Source organism: Psammomys obesus, unplaced genomic scaffold (assembly GCF_907164565.1).
Source record: "Psammomys obesus unplaced genomic scaffold, mPsaObe1.curated_primary_1811, whole genome shotgun sequence".
NCBI classification, from domain to species: Eukaryota; Metazoa; Chordata; class Mammalia; order Rodentia; family Muridae; genus Psammomys; species Psammomys obesus.
In genome coordinates this window covers 6,312,444-6,331,007 of record NW_026592732.1, presented here as the reverse complement: position 1 = coordinate 6,331,007, position 18,564 = coordinate 6,312,444, and the positions used below count along the sequence as shown (strand labels likewise).

Sequence of the window (18,564 nt, the reverse complement as noted above, 5' to 3'; positions counted from 1 at the left end):
TCTCCTTTCTCTCTCCTTCTCCTCCTTCTCCTCCATCTGTCCTCTCTTCTCTCTCCCTCTCAGACAAGCTCTGACACTATTTATATCCTTGTTTCTTCTCTTCACCATTCTCGACATGAAAGGAAAAGTCAAATTGTGAGTCACCCTCCAGCCTTCTGAGTGAAGAACCTGTAAGACAAGTTTTCAACACACCTGTGTCGGAGATACTTGCCTCTCACCCTACCACCAGGGAGCCATGGTGCTCAGAAAGGCCTTCCAATGGAAGAGACTCCCAGGACAGGGAATGGATCTGCCACTCCTGCACACTGGGCACTCTGGGCAAGAACATCGCCTCCTCTCTGTGTAGAATTAAACCCACTGGTCTAGAATGAAACGAAGCTTTTGTTTTGGTTTTTCTCTCTTTTTGCCATTACAGTTTTAACAGTATTTGCCTAGAACACATGAAGTCTGGGTTTAATTTCCAATAAAGTAAAACCAGGCAGGAGGATCAAAAGGTCACGATTATCTTCTAGGAAGTGAGATCAAGTCCCTCCTGTGATGCACGAGATCCCGAATCTAAAGGAAAAAATTACAAGTAAAATAAAAACAGAGCAGCCTGACAGGTCCTTTCTGCAGCTGGCATGGACCTGTGCACTGAATCCGTGACTTTACAATGGAGTGGGAGCAAGAGCTGCAGACCTAACAGTGTAGCTAGGGGTGTGAGTCTCCTCGGCTCCCCAGATACTTTTGTTTATCAAGCAAAAGCAAAACTTTCTTTCAGCAGTCTAATCTTCCTCCCAGTTTAATAGACTGATGGGTAGAGAAAAAGAATTACTAAAAAATGCTAAAATATGTAAAGTTTAACAATAATAACTCTGCCCTTTGCTGAAAAAAAAAAAAAGAGATTTTGTTTTGTCGTTATTACAGCTGAGTTTTAAAGGCTTTCTGACTCTATTGTCTGACCACACTGACAGAATGAAAGTCAGTGTACACCAGGGGAGGAGATGCAGTCTCCTGTGAAAGAAGGCACCGCTCGTACTCCTCTCCAGATGCCTTTTCACTGCAGTCATCTTCCCGCTAGACATGCTCAGCTGCAGAGACTGTGGGTCTCCTCCTTCTGTTAGGACTTAATCGTTCCTGAGTGCACAGCACTCATGCGGTGACTGCTCTTTGCTGGATGTGGAGCTATTTGTTTGAATTAGCTTCTTTAAGCCACAGCAGGGCATGATATTTTCCTCATATCATCTTTCCCTGCGTTTACCAGGGTCTGTGGCAGGTCGTCAGCTGGTCCAGCAAGGACACACTTATGGCCTGGAAGCAAACAATGACCTCCACCCTCTTTCTGTGCCCAGCCAAGCTCCATATCAAACAGGGTAGCCTTCACCTGTTTTCCCTCAAACCCACTCCGAGATCTCTTCAGAGTAGATGAAATCAGGGACAAATATTCGGGACAGTTCTACGGCATCATGCATTCACAACAGTATTGGATAGAACTATTTAAGGGAGTGGCTCTCAGTCTTTCCAATGCTGCCACCCTTTAAAACAATTCCTCATGTTGTGGTGACCTCCGACCATAACAATATCTTGCTGCTACTTTATAACAGTAATTTTGCTATTGTTATGAATCGCAGTGTAAATGCTGACAGGCACTTTTTAGAATGTCTGATATTTGCTGCCAAGGTGATTGTGACTCACTGCTTTAAAAAGTAAAAGATATATAAATGAGGGCTGAGGATATAGCTCAGTTGGCAGAGGCCTGGCTTGAGAGTCACAAGACCTGGGGATCTATTCCTAGAATCACATAAATCAGGTCACATGTCTGTATTCAAGGTTCTGTATTCACATCCCAGCATTCAAGGTTACCCTCAGCTATAAAGAATTTGAATTCATGTGGAATACATATATATTCTTTACATATATTTTCTCTATATATTTTTCTTTATATATAATATATATTCTATATATATTTTCTTTAAATATAGAATATATAGACTTAATGTAGAATTCAACAACATGAAACCAGATTATATATATATATATATATATATATATATATATATATATATATATATCATGTAGAATTCAATGACAGAACTGGAAGTATAAAAAAAGAGTAGGCAACAGGACATATGTTTTCTGGGTTACAAAGTTTCAGATGGGTGAGCGTAAAAGGTTTCTTCAATAGCTGACAGCGATGATTGCCCACCACCAATGGGGATGTATTTAGTGACAGGCATGGTAGAGGTGGTAAAGTTTACATATATTTAGCCACAGTAAATAATTTTTAGAAAAAAAAATCGTGCTTTTGAAAAAGTCATTATTTATTTATTTATTTTGAGGCAGGGTCTCTATGTAGCCCTGGCTGTCTTTGAACTGGCAGAGATCACCTGACTGTGCCTGCAGATTGCCGGGGTTAAGGACATGTGCTACCATGCAACGCGTTTTTTTTGTTTGTTTTGTTTTTTTTTTTTTTTTCCATTTGGGCATGTCCACAGACGTGGTATAAGAATGAGATGGAATGATATAAAATTACTCTCAGGAAATTCCTCCGGATAAGGCGATGCATCACTGGGGATGTCAACAGGGACAAAACCCCTGCACTCTCCTTCAGAGAAAGGCCAAAGAGTCCATAAGCATCACTGTACTCCTAGATTTGCTTCTTGGAGGCACAGGTCTGTTCTCAAGGGGTCAAAGAGATGGCTCAGTGGTCGAGAGCACACACTGTCCATGCAGAGGATCTGAGTTTGGTTCCCAGCTCACCATGGCCAATGACTCCAGTTCCAGGAGACTCAACGCCCTCTTCTGGCCTTGAAGGACACCTGTGTACATATGGCATGTGTAAACACAGATACACACATATGTATTTATACATGTAGTTAAAAAATAAAAATTAATCTTAAAGAAAGGCCTGTTCTTAATAACTGAAAAATAATACTTACAGAGAAACACTTCCGGAGGCATTTGCCTGGGACAAGAAAAAAGTTTTGTCGAGATTCACAGCACTGCATCTGCTACCTGTCCCTACTTCCTGGTCAGTCTTGGATAGAAACACAAAGCTCCACTCTTCAACACTCCATGAAGAAAACAAACAAAGACATTTCACTGTGCCAATATCCATGCCAGTGCCAGCCTAGATATTGGGTGTGTTCAGCCAATAACATGTGTGCAGCCAACTATGCCACATACTGCAAAAGCAGTCTCTGGAAAGGCTCCATTTCAGCGCAGAAAAGCTTCATATGGGCTTTGCACTTGCAGATTTAGAGAGCTTTCATTTTGAAGCCCACCTTTGCAAAGAATCAGGTTCATAATATAATGTGAAAATAATTATGTGCAAACAGGAGTTCAAAACTGTCAGTAAATCCATCACAAAACTGAGCCATTTCTACTGTCTTGGGTACTTGGGTTAATGTGGCATGAGAGAAGGCTAGACTAACAGGTCTGGTTAAAGCATGAATCACAGACTGAATCATGAGCAACTCAGAAAGCGCCCACAAGAAAACACTTGTAACACACTGTCCTTAGATCCTGTCAGGTGAAGGGTAGGCATAAAAGCCCCAGCTCCACAACAGTGCTCAGATGAGCTCCAGTGGGGTTGATTGTGAGGCACCCTGGCTAGGTTCCAGCATAGCCCTATCTCGTCAGGTAATATGCTCATTCAGTCTCTGCATTTTCTCTCTGAGAGCCTCTCAGAGTCAAGAAGGATCCTATAATTTCTTCCTTCTTTTTTGTCTGTTTTTCTTTCTTTCTTTCTTTCTTTCTTTCTTTCTTTCTTTCTTTCTTTCTTTCTTTCTTTCTTTTGAGACAGGGTTTCTTTGTGTAGCCTTGGCTGTCCTGGACAGGCTTGGTAGACCAGGCTGGCTTTGAACTCACTGAGATCTGCCTGCCTCTGCTTCCCCAAGTGCTAGGATTATAGGCATCCGCCACTGCTCCTGGCTTGCTCCAATTTTTTTTTATCATCTTATATAAATAACTTTACCTGGGTCCCAGAGGTGTAGACAGTCAGCATAATGTATACGACTTCTTATCTGCATCAGAGAATGATAACCCATGTCTTAGATTCAGATAAGGCTTTTGCAGAAACCTGAACAACAGCTACCCACAAGAAAAGCTGCTTATCAAAAAACTTTGATGCATTTCCCACAGAATCCATCATAAGGCCTTGAGGTTATGAGAAGGAAGACGAGATTGTTTTGTTTTATACGGTTTCAGACTGGTCCAAGTGCCCGGGTCAGCAATGTGCGGAAGTTGTAAGAAACCGTTTGTTAGGTGTTAAGGGTTTTCTGTCCATCAGTTTCTGTGAGGAATGGATGTTAAATCAAAGTACATAAAAGACAGCTCACTACAACCCCTTCATAGGTGATGCTTCCAAATGAGGCATCTATGTGTCTGAGAGACAAGCTCCCACACTTGGAAAGTAGAATAACTGCACCGAAACTGGCAAGATGGCTCAGTGGACAGATGCAATTGCCCTGGTATCCACATGGCCGAAGGAGAGAACCAGTTCCAGCAAAGCGTCCTCTGACTTCCACAGTGTCACAAGGGAATGCTTCCAGCTCCCTAAAAATAAATATAATAAAAATAAAACAAAACGAGTGTAATTTTGGTCACACACTTCTCAAATGTGCACAGAGTCATAATGAAAATATGGATGCAAGCTTTTAAAAGATGAACTTAAAACAAGCCATCAAGCAGATCGTTTACATGATTTTCCCTGCTTTAAAGTATACATGCTATTTTTAATGTTGTTGTATACTTGAAGAAAAAGTTGAACCTAAAATTTCCAGAAATTTAATTGGGAAAAAATGTAAAGCACTTGGATGGATTTTTTTTCTCATGATTTGTACAAGTTTCTTTTCTTTTCTTTTCTTTTCTTTTTTTTTTTTTAAACAGATGGTTCAAATACACAAAGTAGTGGAAATGTAGAAATTAAAAGCAGATCCTTAAGAAAAGTATCGGAGTTCTCAGAAATCCTACAGATGCGCGCAGGAAGGGCTAGAACAGTAGGCTCACTCACTGCCAGGGGTTCAAGAAGACTTACATTAGGTGACCCTCTGCTAGGCAGTAATTGGCTCTTTGCAGGAATTCATGTTTACCCCAGAGACAGGGTTTCTCTGTGTAGTACATGTTGACCTTGAACTCTTGAGCAATTATCTTGCTTCAGCCTCCTGAGAGAGGGTGTTAGCTACCACCAGAGAAGGAATTAAGGATTCCCTTAAAATGCTCATTCAGGCCAACACGTTGAAAATCTTGGGGTATGTAGGACCACACATCCAGGTGTCAACTTGAGACACTAACACTGGGGTACAAAATATGTAAAATTAATCAATTAATAAAATTAATTCCCCCTTCTTACAGACGGGGGCTTTGGACACCCAGCGCACCTCACTGCTGGAGCAATGAAGTGGGGCTGGGAAACAGGCCCCTCTTTCCAACTTGGACGTAATGGACAGGATCCTGAATTGAAACCCGAACGGGTTCAATTCACTGGGATGTAGTGAATTCCCTCAGGCTTGAGGCTACCGATTTTAGCCGGGCTTAACGTGGGAGTCTCTTCGCTCGTGCCCGAGTGGAACGCTGAGAGCCGGAGACGGTTTGGGACGCACCCGGCCGAGGGCTCGCGCCTTGCGAAGCTACGGAGCAGCGCTGGGCGCAGGGAGCAAAGTGCGCACGGCGGGGACCGGGCGGGGACCGGGCGGGGACAGCGAGGGGCGGGGAGCGCGGAGGAGGGTCGGCCCGGGAGCTGCAGGCCGGCCCGCGTGCGCTCGGCACAGGGGGCGGGTTTCCCTGCGGGCCCGAGTCGCCGCGGGGCGCCGCCGGCTAAGTGAGCGCCAAGGTCCCCACGGCCCGCCGGTGGCGCTGCCAGGAGGCTGTGCGGTGCGGAGCAGCCGGCAGCCTCGCCACCCCCACGGCCCGAGCGAGCGACGATGAGCCCGGCTGACAGCGCCCTGAGCCTCCGCCCGGCCTCGGGGCAGCTGCACTGAGCCCGGCGCGCCGGGCCCGGTCCTCCGCGCTCACCCAGCGCTCATCCCCCCTCCCCCTCGCCTAGTTCGCAGCGTCTCCGCACCCGCCGCGGCTGGCGGCCGCCGCGCCTGGGCCATGGGGCTGCCCACTCTGGAGTTCAGCGATTCGTACTTGGACAGTCCGGATTTCAGGGAGCGACTGCAGTGTCACGAGATCGAGCTGGAGAGAACCAACAAGTTCATCAAAGAGCTGCTCAAGGACGGCTCTCTGCTCATCGGGGCGCTGAGGAGTGAGTGACGGGGTCCCCGGGTGTGCAAGGCCCCGTGGGGTGCGGGACCCTGGTTTGGAAGCCCCGGACGGAGCTTCTTTTGTTTGAATGGATTGGGGACAAAAGCTGAAGGGCTCCCCTGCTGGTGGCCAACAGTGTCTGTTATAAGTGGTTCCGATTTACTTCCCAGGCAACACCAGGAAGGGAAAGTTCCCCGGACAGTCCTCCAGAGTCAACTTTGGAGGCTTGCTGCTGGAAAGATGTTGGGGGCTTTTACTTTTTGTTTCTCCGAAGTTTCGGTGTCTGGTTGTCGTTGTTGATTTTCTTTTTCTTAATTCTTTTTGTTTGCTTGCTTGTTTTGATTTTCTTTTAAAAGTCCTGGAGAGAGCCAGGCGGGTATGGTTGGCACACGCCTGTAATCCCCGCACTTGGGAGGCGGAGGCAGGAGGAATGCCCGGAGCTTGAGGCAAACCTGAATAACAAATGAAATATGCCATGTCAGCCAGGGCAACAGAGCGAGACTGTTTTAAAGGAAAAAAAAAAAAAAAAAATCAAACCAACCTAGCAAAGAAACAAAACAAAACGACGACAACAACAAAACAGAAAAACAAGCAGGCAAAACTCCTGCGGAGGAGTGGACGCAAGAGCCTGGCTTTCGGAGTTAAAGTGAAGCTAGCGAATTTGCTAGTATTTTGTACAACCGTGACTTGTCATTGATTTAACCTTTTAAAAATGCACGTTGCAGTTTGGCCATCGGTAAGCTGTTTGGACACAGTGGTGGCGCGCCTGCGGAGCTTTCTGCGCATATTAAATTTGGGCAGCATCGTGTGTGGGGTTGGTCATAGCCGCGAGAGCTCGGGTCTAAGTTCAGAGTCCTGGTAGGTGTCAGTCTCTGGACCTTGCCTCACTCCTCCTGACAGGATAGTTTTTCCTCCTTTCTCCTCCAGAACTTCCGCGTTGAGTATTACACCGTAAGGGAGCTTCCCAACTCTCTCATACCGAGACCCCAGTGAATCACTACAGCTAAAGCTTAACCACTGCTTTCCCCAGATCCCACTTATGTCTTAAATGGAAGCTGGGGTAGGCTTCAGCTTCTGAAGTCCGGCTAGGGCTCGCTCGGGAGCTGGAGGGGCCTCTGAGTGACAAGCCGAGGGGTGCTGTAATGGCACAGGTGCAGCGCCCACTGTCAGTTAATCGGCGTTCGGGACTGCTGCGATAATGGTTATTGACTGGAGTTCGTGAAAACATGGCTTCTTTGTGGTTCTTTGAGCCATTGTCTACACAAATGTGAACTGGCTTGAAATCCTGGCTGAGGTCTCAGAACAGATCTCTGAGCTCGAGGGAGCATCCTACCGCCTCACAGAGGCCTTCCTTTCCCCAGAGTGCAGTGCCCCGCCCAGGCCCGCTTCAGACGTGAGGTTGGAAACATTTCCTGACTTGTATATTATCTCACTGGTGATGGTACACACTTTCTTGGGATTCTTCCGTTGAGCTTTATAAAGATCATCTGTTTCTCATCCCTCCCCAGGGGCTGCTCTGTCACACACACCCCAGGAAGGGTTGAGGGCGTCAAGTCCAGAAATGCCCAACCTTTTGGACTTGCCGTCTGAGTATACACTACCCTGCATTCACAGCTACCCAGGATGAATGCAGGCTGTGGACTGGCCCTCGCCTGGACGCACTGAGACCCTGCCTGGTCAAGTCGGCCTTGTGCCCTTGAACATAGAAACCTGTTGTCTTTCCAGAATACTCTGTGATGACAGTGTATTTCTGTAACTAACACAGTTATTACTCTTTTCATTGTGGAATGCTGTATTTCTTATTTAATAATTCTCAGGACTGGTCAGATGGTTCGGTGGGTAACAGTCCTTGCTGTGGAAACCTGACCACCTGAACTAACGCTCTGGAGCCGGTGGGTGGGAGAAGGAGAGAAGTACCTCCCAGGTCACTTCAGTTAATCACAGGCATGCCAACACACACACACACACACACACACACACACACACCTACACACCAGCATCAGCTGTCAAAGGGGGATCCTTGATGTCACAGGAGAGTGCTACTTTTTGCTCACCAACGCTTTCTTCCCCTTGGAGTACACCCCAGGCAGGCTACAGCTGCTGGAAGCCTGCTCTCTGGAGCTGCTGGGTTAAGACTACCCTGCTTGGTAGTTGGCTTGGTGCTTGCCCAGGCCCACTGAGGGAGCCCTGCTCCTCCCGCCTGGCCCGCCTGGCCCGCCTGGCTCGCCTGGCTTTTTTTTTTTTTTTTTTTCCTACTTATCTGAGGAGTTTAATAGTTGTGTCCATGATCCGTTTTAGGATTGTAACTAAATGTGTTGTTTCACTAGCAATGATTTTCTAATATAACCTTGTTTGACTAATGATACCATGTCTGGTTTCTATTCTTAACAATGTGTTAAATGTATCTTGCATGCATTCTTGTGCTGTTTGTTTGAGGCAGAGCCTTATGTGGCCCAGGCTGGCCTTGAGCTCTCTGTCTTCCTGTCTACCTCAAGAGTCCTGGGGTTATTGGCACATGGCAGTACACTCATTGTGCGGGCCTGCCTCAGTAAAATGGCACATGTCTCTTGACCCACATTTCTTTAGTTGGTTGTGTGGAAGATTGCTCATAAAGTGGACCAGCTAGTTTTATCATATGGGATTTTCGGTGTTGTTGATGTTGCCTTGTATTTATCTCAGACTGGCCTTGAACTTTAAATCCAGCTGCTTCAGCTTCCTAAGTTCTGGGATGACCGAATTATACTACCATACTGAGTTGAAACAGATTTGATTTTTTTTTTTTATTATTATGTGTAAGAGTGTTGGCCTGCATGTATATGTGTGTGCCATAGGAATTTGCCAGAAGAAGGTGTCAGGTCCTCTGGGACTGAAATTATAGACAGTTGTGAGCCACCATTTGGCTGCTGGGAATCAAACTCAGGCCCTTTGGAATAGCAGCTAGTAAGTACTCTTTCTCTCTTTCCCTCTTTCTCTCATTTTTAAATGAGATGAGGTTTCACTATGTTATGCAGGATAGTTTTGAGTGCCTAAGCCACACACACACACACACACACACACACACACACAATACCTAACATTTTACAGACTGAATTATTGCATTCTAGTTTTGTATCCACTCTGAGGAAAAGGATGGTGGCTTAGTGTTTTGATCATGACTGACTTGGGTTCAAAATATAAGTATGATATCTGGCAACTAGCTACAAACCTTATTGCTATGATTATCTGTTTATTTTATCACACACCTTATATCTGTAACTGATTTTTGACAGTGTTCTTAATAACAGTGACTCAAGTTTGGCTCAATATGTGTGACTCAAAGTCTCCACCCTTATCAAATATTACATTATGTGAACTTTATTTCTTTATCAGGTTCCAGCCATAAGCATCTTAAAATCACAGGTTTTTACTTATTTTTTCTTCTAAAGAATTATATGTGATGAAATATTTCAGAATTATTCTGTTATATCCTTTTCTATGTACTGTTTTTTTTTTTGTTTTTTTTTTTTGTCAATACTTTGAGTTTAAATGTTCCATGTGAGAAAAAAAAAAACAAGAACCTGTACTTTGTTCTTGAAGGAGACTTTGCAGAAAGAGAAGTGGCGTGGTCGGAGGGAGAGAATGGGACTGAGACTAGCCACAACACTCCAACTGTTCTGACTGTAGCGGAGAGATGAATGAGGTGAAATGTGGATTAGCTTGATTTAGCCATTCTGTGTGGACATGTCAGAATGCCATCTTATGTGCCATAAATGTGTACAGTCGGTCAGTTCTGTTTGTGTAGGAGCACGTGAACACAGGCACATGGATAGGCCGAAGGAAAACCTCAGGTTTTCATTTCTCTTTGTTGACCACCTTGTTGTCCGAGTCAGGGTCTCTCACCACCTGGAATTTACCACGTAGACTAGGCTGGTCTGGACGTTCCAGGGATCCTCTCGTTTCTGTCTCCCCAGTGCCGTGATTGGACAAACACACAGCCACAGCCAGGCTGTTTTTTTTTTTTTTGTTTGTTTGTTTGTTTGGCTGGTTTTTGTTGCTGTTGTTGTTTTTATATAGGTTCTGGGAGTGGTGGTCTTCATGTGTACATGATAAGCTCTTTACTGCACAAGCCATCATCTTTCCAGCCCAGTTTTTGTCAATGAAATCAGTCAACCAATAATCCAAATACATGCAGCCTTCTGTGTCTGTGGGTTTTCTGTGTATGCAGTCAGGGAGAAGGGTTGGGGGGAGAAAGATAAAACTCTCTAGACAGATTTCTCTTTATCATTTTCTTAGTCACTGTTCTATTGCTGTGAAGAGACACAGTGACCGAGGCAACACTTAATTGGGGGCTTGCTAACAGTTTCAGAGGGCTAGTCCATGATAATCATGGCAGGAAAAAGAAAGGCATGGTGCTGGGGTAGTAGCCAAGAGCTTTACATCCTGATCTGCAAGCATGAGAGAGATAGGGAGTGAAAGAGAGGGAGGAAGAGAGAGAGGAAGGGAGAGAGGTAGAAAGAGAGAGAGCGAGAACCAACTTAGCATGGGATTTTGAAACCTCAAAGCTCACCCTTAGTGACACACCTCCTCCACCAATGCCATAACTCCCAGTTCTTCCCAGACAGTTCCTCGTAACTGGGGAGCAAACATTTAAACATATGAATCTATGCAGGCCATTCTCATTCCAACCACCAGAGTCATTTTCTCAAAGCAATATAGTGCAATAGGTATTTACATTGTATTAGGGATTATAAGTGGTCCAGAAGTAGAGCGTGTGTGGGGTGTGTATGGGTGCTATGCAGATACGATGCCCTCTACTTAGGGGATGTCCTTGGATTTCATGGCTCTGGGTGTCTTGGAACCATCCCTGTGATCAGCAGACCTGGTGATAAGAGCCCCATCAGCATTGATCCCTCTAGCCTTCCACTATTCTGTCTTTCCTCTCAGCAGCTCATGCTGCAACTGGTTAGCTATTTAGTTGGCTGTTAAAAGAGTTTCCCAAACCAGTGTGTTTGTGGTTCTTTGGAAAGGAGTAGTTATAGTCGAGTCTCAGATATATTCAGTTACTTCTTATGATTATTAAATATATATGTGATGGCTAATTTTGGCTGCCAGTTTGACCAGACTCGGAAGAGGGACCCTTGGTTGAGTGGCCTGCGGGGATGTCTGTGAAGCATTTTTTCATTGGCTAACCGATGTAAGAGGGCCCAGCCCACTGTGGACAGGATCTTTCCTCAGAAGTGTAGGAAAGGTAGCCTACTGGGAGACAGAGATTGAGCCAGTGAGCAATGTTTCTCCATGGTTCTTGCTTCAGTCTCTGCCCTCATTTTTTTCCCAGTGACAAAACGTGACCTGGAAGTATAAGCAGAACAAATCTTTTCCTTCCCAAGTTACTTTTGCTCTTGTTGTTAGTCCCAACAATGCAAATTAGGGTACTACGGAAGCATGAATTTCTGTGTATTACATTCATACTATTTTTAAAAGCAAATGAGTTTGCAATTTTAATGTAAACCAAATTAAAAAAACAACAGAAACCTTATCCACTCAAGTTAATTGATCTAATGATGTTGTTTTGCTGAAGCTCATTTTCCCCTTACGGAGACTGTGAGAACTCCTGATGGTATTTGGTTGCCGATTTTCCCAGGGGCAACTCCTTCAGCATTGATGCCTTGTGGCTGGCCTTCCTTCATAGACTTAAGTCATTCACTGGATATATTACTTATCTTCTAGAACCCTGTTGTTTTTGACACTAGTGACCCATAACTCCAAGAAGATGGCTGGCACTTATTCCAGTGGTTGAGATGGGGCACAGGTTGATGTTGTAGACTGGGCCTAGGTAGGTAACTAGCATAGGCTAGCACAGTTCCTTGTAGGCATCTACCACTGCAGATACAGCCTCAGTGAGTTTACTGTCACCCATGGATTTGTGCTCTGGAATGCAGTAGGTGTTAAAAGTCAAACGAAACCCAGTGTAGCCGGTCATGATGGTGCACACCTTTGATCCCAGCACTCGGGAGGCAGAAGCAGGTGGATATCTGTGACTTGGTCTACAAAGAGAGTCCAGGACAGCCAGAGCTGCACAGAGAAACCTTGTTGAGAGAGACAGACAGAGACAGAGAGACACAGAGAGAGCGTACCCAGTGTCCGAAAAACCCTGGATTGTCTTAGAATGGAAGCTGGTACGTTGGCCTGGACCTGTCATCCTAGAGTTTGGGAGGAGCAGGCGGGAAAATGAGGAAGGACTTTATGGTTTGATTTGATAGCTTGGCTCTGCAGCAAGTCGAAGGCCATCCTGAGCTGCATGAGACCCTTCAAAAATAACAACGATAACAAAAAAGAAGATCAACTTGGCATTCAGAGGTTTTGGAGGTACAGGGAAAGACTTAAGTAAGAAGAGGAAAGGAAGAGTTGATGGAGCTGAGAGGCCTGCTGTGCTCTGTCCTGTTCATGTAGGAATTCTCAGACTCCTGAGAAGTGTTCCCTGAGGCAGTTCCTGGTATCTGAACTTGCAGCTAGGCTGTCTTTAGCTGTCCAGAGTGCTGCTTCTGTGCTGTGTATTCCACGGAGGTGGTTTCACTTGTTGGACTGGGCAGCCCAGTCAAAAGTGTGAATGTGTAATTACCACAACCATTCATTTGCTCCTTAAAGTCCTCAGAGCCCTAGAGAAATGAGCAGACACCTTTCAGATGAGCTGTGATTAATTTTAGGAGCTGGATTCAGACTGTGGTGCCTTAAGGTCGTTTCGGGAACTTGTTCCTCTGGAAGGCAATTGTACTTGTGTTAATTTCCTTTCTTTCTTTATTACAATTTATTCACTTTGTATCCTGACTGTAACCCCCTCCACCTTCTCCTGGTCCCACCCATCCTCCCTCTTCTCCCCCTTTGCCCCTCTCTTCATCCACTGATAGGGGAGGACCTTCTGCCCCTCTATCAGTCTTATCGGGGCTGTCTGCATCATCTTCCTCTGTGGCCTGGCAAGTGGCTTCCCTAGTAAGGGGAGCATGGGCTGTCTCTGACATGAACTCAGAGGTCGGCTCTTTGATTGCTTGTGTTAATTTCATTGGGTGCCCTGGTGCACACTGGAGCGGAGCTAAGCCAGCCTGGCTGATTATTCCAATCCGCCTCGTTGCGTGTTCCACAGGAGCTCAGGGGCCACTCTGGAATGGTGTCGGTTTCTCCTGATTTCCTTTGCAGCAGGTGGTCACTAAGGCATTCTTCTGGGTTAGAAGGTCAGAAAAAAATGGGTTGCAGTGAGCATAGAAGAGCAGTGTGTGTGTGTGTGTGTGTGTGTGTGTGTGTGTGTGTGTGTGTGTGTTTGTGTGTGTGTATCCAACACCTTACCAGTAAATACTGCATGCAGGGCTGGCAAGGGACCTGTGAGCATGCAGAAAATTCAGGAACCTCTAAACTCTGAGTCACTGAAAAGTTGCTTTCGGAAACATCTTTTCAATCATCATTGTTAGACTGCAGTGTTAGGTTAAAGGGGATATTTAAGGTTATGTAAGAAAAAATGAAAAATTTACATTGACTATTGTTGTGGTGACAAGTATAAGTCAACTGAAGTTTTATGCATTTATATGGAAAGTGGCTAATCTTTAACCTAGATTCCTAAGCAGAAATAAGAGATTTAAGAAATTGGAGTATTTCAAAGCATCAAGTAAATATTATGCTACAATGATAGATGGATGGGAAAGGGAGAAAGGAAGTACGTTTGTGTACTCTTGTATTTCTTTCTTGAATCTTGATTCTTGGCAGAGCTCTGACTACAATGCCAGCCATCTCTGCTGCTTGAATCACAGTTCTACCCATCTTAGCTTCCAGGCAGCTGCCATGTCCCACATCCCCACCTGCCACCTGGCAGATTCAGCTCACAGCTCTGCCAGTTTTTTGCTTTCCTTGAGCCTGCCAAACATCTGCCCCGAATCTAATGATCCTTACAACTTGTCCCCAGTAGACCAGACCCCATCAGCTGAGAACTGCTTTTTACTGACTTCCGTTCTGAAAGATAGAGCCCAGTGCCAAGTGCCTGGTCATGGAGCCCCAGCTTCATCTTTCATAGCACCCAAGCTCTGAGTTACAAATTATTTAGAAAAATAAAAATGTATAAGAACTTAGATTCAAGGATTTTTCTTTTCTTTATCTTTCTTAGGTAAGGAAAAGGGGGTTGTAAAGAAAGAAGGGGGAATGTATATGGAGATGATAGAACAAAAGTTAGATTATTGAATCTACTCCTCAACCTAAGGCTGTTTTTTTATTTTCAAATAAGGTTATTTTTTAACGCATTGGTATACAATTTTGTATATTGATGCAAAAATAAGTCTATTTTTGATATATTTGTATAGAATTCAAAGTTAAGGTTTTCTCTGCTGCACATATATGCCTATATGTTTTACTCTGGTATGAGATTTATGCCCATACCAAGTTTACTTCCAATACTTTTGAACTGTTATTACAAACTGTTTAGGTTAATTAAGTAATACAAGTTACTTTTTAGTTAATTAACTGATGGTCATGTCAGATACTAATATAATATATCACAGGAGTATACATCCTAGACATGTATTATTCTGCATATATATATATTATATTATTATATCATATATATATTATTATGTTAGATATTTATATATTATTATGTCAGATACTAATATAATATATCACAGGAATATACGTCCTAGACATATATTATTCTGTAGATAGATAGATTATATAAAAATAGGTAAGTCTTCAAAAACCTCAGAGACCTGCAGAATATGGCATTTAAAAATGTTTTTATCATTTTAAGGATTCTTTGACAGTGGAATATGTCATCTCCTGGCAGCACCTCCAGTTTACCTCAACGAAGATGTGCGCATCAAAGGTCCTCCATACTGAGATGGCTACAAATGTGACAAACCAGCCACTTAGGCAAAGAAATTGCCCTTGTTTATGACAGACAGAATCTGCCTAAAATGGGCAAGCTTAAATATAGGCTAAATCTGAGCTCTGCCAAGACAGGGTAAGCAGGTCCTAAGTAGTTCCTGCTTCACAAATATGTCTGTCAAAGGTGCTGGGCTAAAAGGCTGAAGTTGATGCTCCAACATTTGGGTGGCTGTTCAGGCAGCAAAGTGTCTCTGTCATTTTCAAATTTTTTGGAAGCTGCTAACCTTACATCCTGTTTACTTGGGTAATTAATTTTATTTCTTCTCAAGTCTCTAATGGGGTTGGAGACCACCATATAGTCATAGTTTTACAATTAGGTTAGTTACTTAGGAATTAAAAAGATGTTTAAGGTATATCTAGATAAACCTTTTTAGGTTGATGCACACAAACTCTAATAAACTAACTTAGGTACAAAACCTTAGACCCTAATAGATAAGATAAATATTTTTTCAAGATTACCAAATACATTTAGACTAGACATTATATATATATGTATATATATATATATATATATATATATATATATATATATATATCTTACCTATTGGTTTTTATAATTGTTTCATAATTATTTTTACTGTATAAAAACGGCTTTTTTATTTAGGGAATTTCTGGGAGTTGGTCTGATGCTTATATTTTGATGCTAATTACTAGCTTTCAAGATCTGGTCACTGCCCCTATCCTTGTGTATAAACCTGCCTAAGACATTGTTCCTGATTGGTTAATAAAGAAGGCCTGTACTTGGGCAGGGCTGAAGGAGCTAAGGTTCCTGGGCTTTGGGGACAGAAGAATCACAGGAAGGAGACAGACAGAAGGAGAGAAGGAAGGAGGATGCCAGGATGGGTTAGTGTGGAGAAGAAACCACATGGGCTCATATGCTGTGTTTCTCTGGTGACTTTGCTGATTCTGGAAGAGTTAAAAATGTTTACTGCATGTGCATGTTTCTTTGTATTGGATATATATTTTTTTAAATTATTTATATAAAGTGCATGTGTATTTTGCTTGCATATATGTCTGTGCATGGCATGTGTACATGCCTGGTGCTCTCAGTGGCCAGAAGAGGGATCAATAGTCTATAACTGGAGTTACAGTTGATTGCCAGCCACCTTGTGTGTTCTGGAAACTGAACCTGGGTCCTCTGGAAATGCAGCAGGGCTCTTAACTGCTGCGCCATCTCTCCAGCCCTGTACCAGATACTTGACTCTGCAGCTTATCTTGTGCAATGGATGGTACTTATCTCTGGTAAAAATTTTCTTACCCCTTTCCTCTCCAGCTAATGTTGACACTAGGAAGTGAATGTGTTTGTTAGATGACCAGATTTACAGAGATTGTGTCCAGCTAATATCTGAAAATGCTGAAGTCAAAGGCTGTGGTCAGACCACTTAATAGTGGGACTGATTCCAAAACTGTACAAGAAGAAAAATCATTGAGAAAAACTTCTAGAGTACTACAGAATCTTATTCCTACAATGAGACCAGTTAGATTAGGCTTATTAGGAAATGACTCAGTTGGTAGAGGGCTTGCCCAGGATGCAGGAGACTGGGGGTAATTCAATTCCTGTCACCACATAAACTGGTTGTGGTAGCGCAGGCCTGTGTTCTTGCTCCTGGGAGGTGGAGATAGGAAGATCAGAAGTCCAAGGCTTTATAGTGAGTTTGAGAACAGCCTGGGATATATGAAACTCTCTTAAACAGGACAGAAAGAAAAAAAAAAAAAGGAAGAAGGAAGGAATAAACAAATCAACACTAGCAATAAAGACTCTTCTGTTGGGCCAGTGGGATGGTGGAAACCGGATGAACTTAGCTTAATCCCTAGACTCCGCAGTGTAAGGCTGGAATGGACTCCTGGAAGTTATCCTCTTGAGCACCACATGGTGCACTGTGATGTATGTGTACCTGCACTCAGCACACATAGGCTCACACACACGTGCCACATGCAAAAATGCTGCACACACACACCTTAATAAATAAAAAGAATTTTTTGTTTAGCAATGAAAATACAGTGTAATGACTCAGATATAAGGGATATTGCTACAAAAAGTGAAATTGTAGAACTGATTGACTTGTTGTTATAATGCTGTTTTACCATTTTGTTTGTTTGTTTGATTTTTTAAAGACAGGGTTTCTCTGTGTAGCCTTGGCTGTCCTGGACTCACTTTTTAGACCAGGATGGCTATGAACTCACAGAGATCTGCCTGCCTCTGCCTCCCCTAGTGCTGGGCTTACAGGCGAGCACCACTGTGCTCTGCTTGATTTTTTTTTTTTTTTAAGACAAGGTCTCACCATGTAGCATTTGCTAACCCTTTACATAGACCAGGCTGTCCTTAAACTCATAGTGATCACCTACCTCTGCAACCTGAGACCTGAGGTTAAAGACGAGTGCAATGACACCCCGCTCTCAGGGCTGATTTTCAAGTCTTTTGGAGATGCGTTCTTTAAATGGCATTTATTTTTAACAGTTTCCTTGAGGCATAAGTTACTGCTGTGAAACTTACCTTATGTGATTTTTTTTTCATTCCACTACTTTATTACCCCTGATCAGCCCTCCTGTCTCATATTTTGATAAAGTAATACTACTATTAAAATACTGCTATTTTGATAAAGTAACACTACTCTAAAAAGAAGTTGTTTTTTTCCCTAGGTCTTTGTATGATGGTAAACTTTATATCCCTTTTAATTTAAACTTCTATGTCAAAATGGACACACTTTAAGTACAATATACATAAATAAACTATAGTGCAATATTATTCACAGCGTTATATTAAATATTTTCATTGCATCTGGCCATCTTTTGTCAGGGTAGCCATTGTTGAAAGCCCACAGACTGAAGGTGCTATTTACGTGCAAGTAATTCAAAACAGTCTGCACACAAAATGTAAAGGGAGCCAGAGCAGGCTGCATTCTATGTAAAGCAACATCTGCAGTCAGCTCGAGTTCACCAAGAGGAAACTGGATCATGTATCCATTACGTGATTGAGTAAGACTTTCATCTTGTGAAGAATTCCTTCTGTAAGGCCTGCGCTTGTCTGTCTTTCTGAAATTAAGTATGTGATGTGCGCACTGTGACGAGGAGTTTAGGAAGCGCTGATGTGCTGGGGTGCTGGGGTGCAGCCACAGCCTTTGCTGGACAGTACTGAAAATAAGAAGCAGCCATTCACAGCCTCTAGAGCTCACACACTCAGACTGCTGGTTTTCATATGGCCGTCAGCTGACGTCAGACCCTGCATAGCTCTCTTTTATTTCCCCAAGTGTAAAATGGTTTTGTTTTTAGATAGATGTATTCATTTATTTTATGTGTGGGTGTTTTGCCTGCGTGTATACTTCTGCACCCAATGACTAGTGAATCTGAGGAGTTTGTGGCAACACCCGCCTGTATCACACCTTGGTTCTGAACACATCGTTCCAAAACAACATGGAATGCTCTGTGTATGCCCTCGTG

The 18,564-nt window shown here is 43.5% G+C and overlaps 1 long non-coding RNA gene across 1 annotated transcript; it reads right to left on the bottom strand.

Annotated features, from left to right (window-relative positions):
- Positions 1-2,342: 2,342 nt before the first annotated feature.
- LOC129682939 (uncharacterized) lies at positions 2,343-4,137 on the bottom strand. The gene is made up of 3 exons (XR_008721069.1): positions 3,956-4,137; positions 2,919-2,944; positions 2,343-2,798 (listed from the first exon to the last, which is right to left on the bottom strand). It is a non-coding gene; the product is annotated as an uncharacterized LOC129682939 (long non-coding RNA).
- Positions 4,138-18,564: the final 14,427 nt, after the last annotated feature.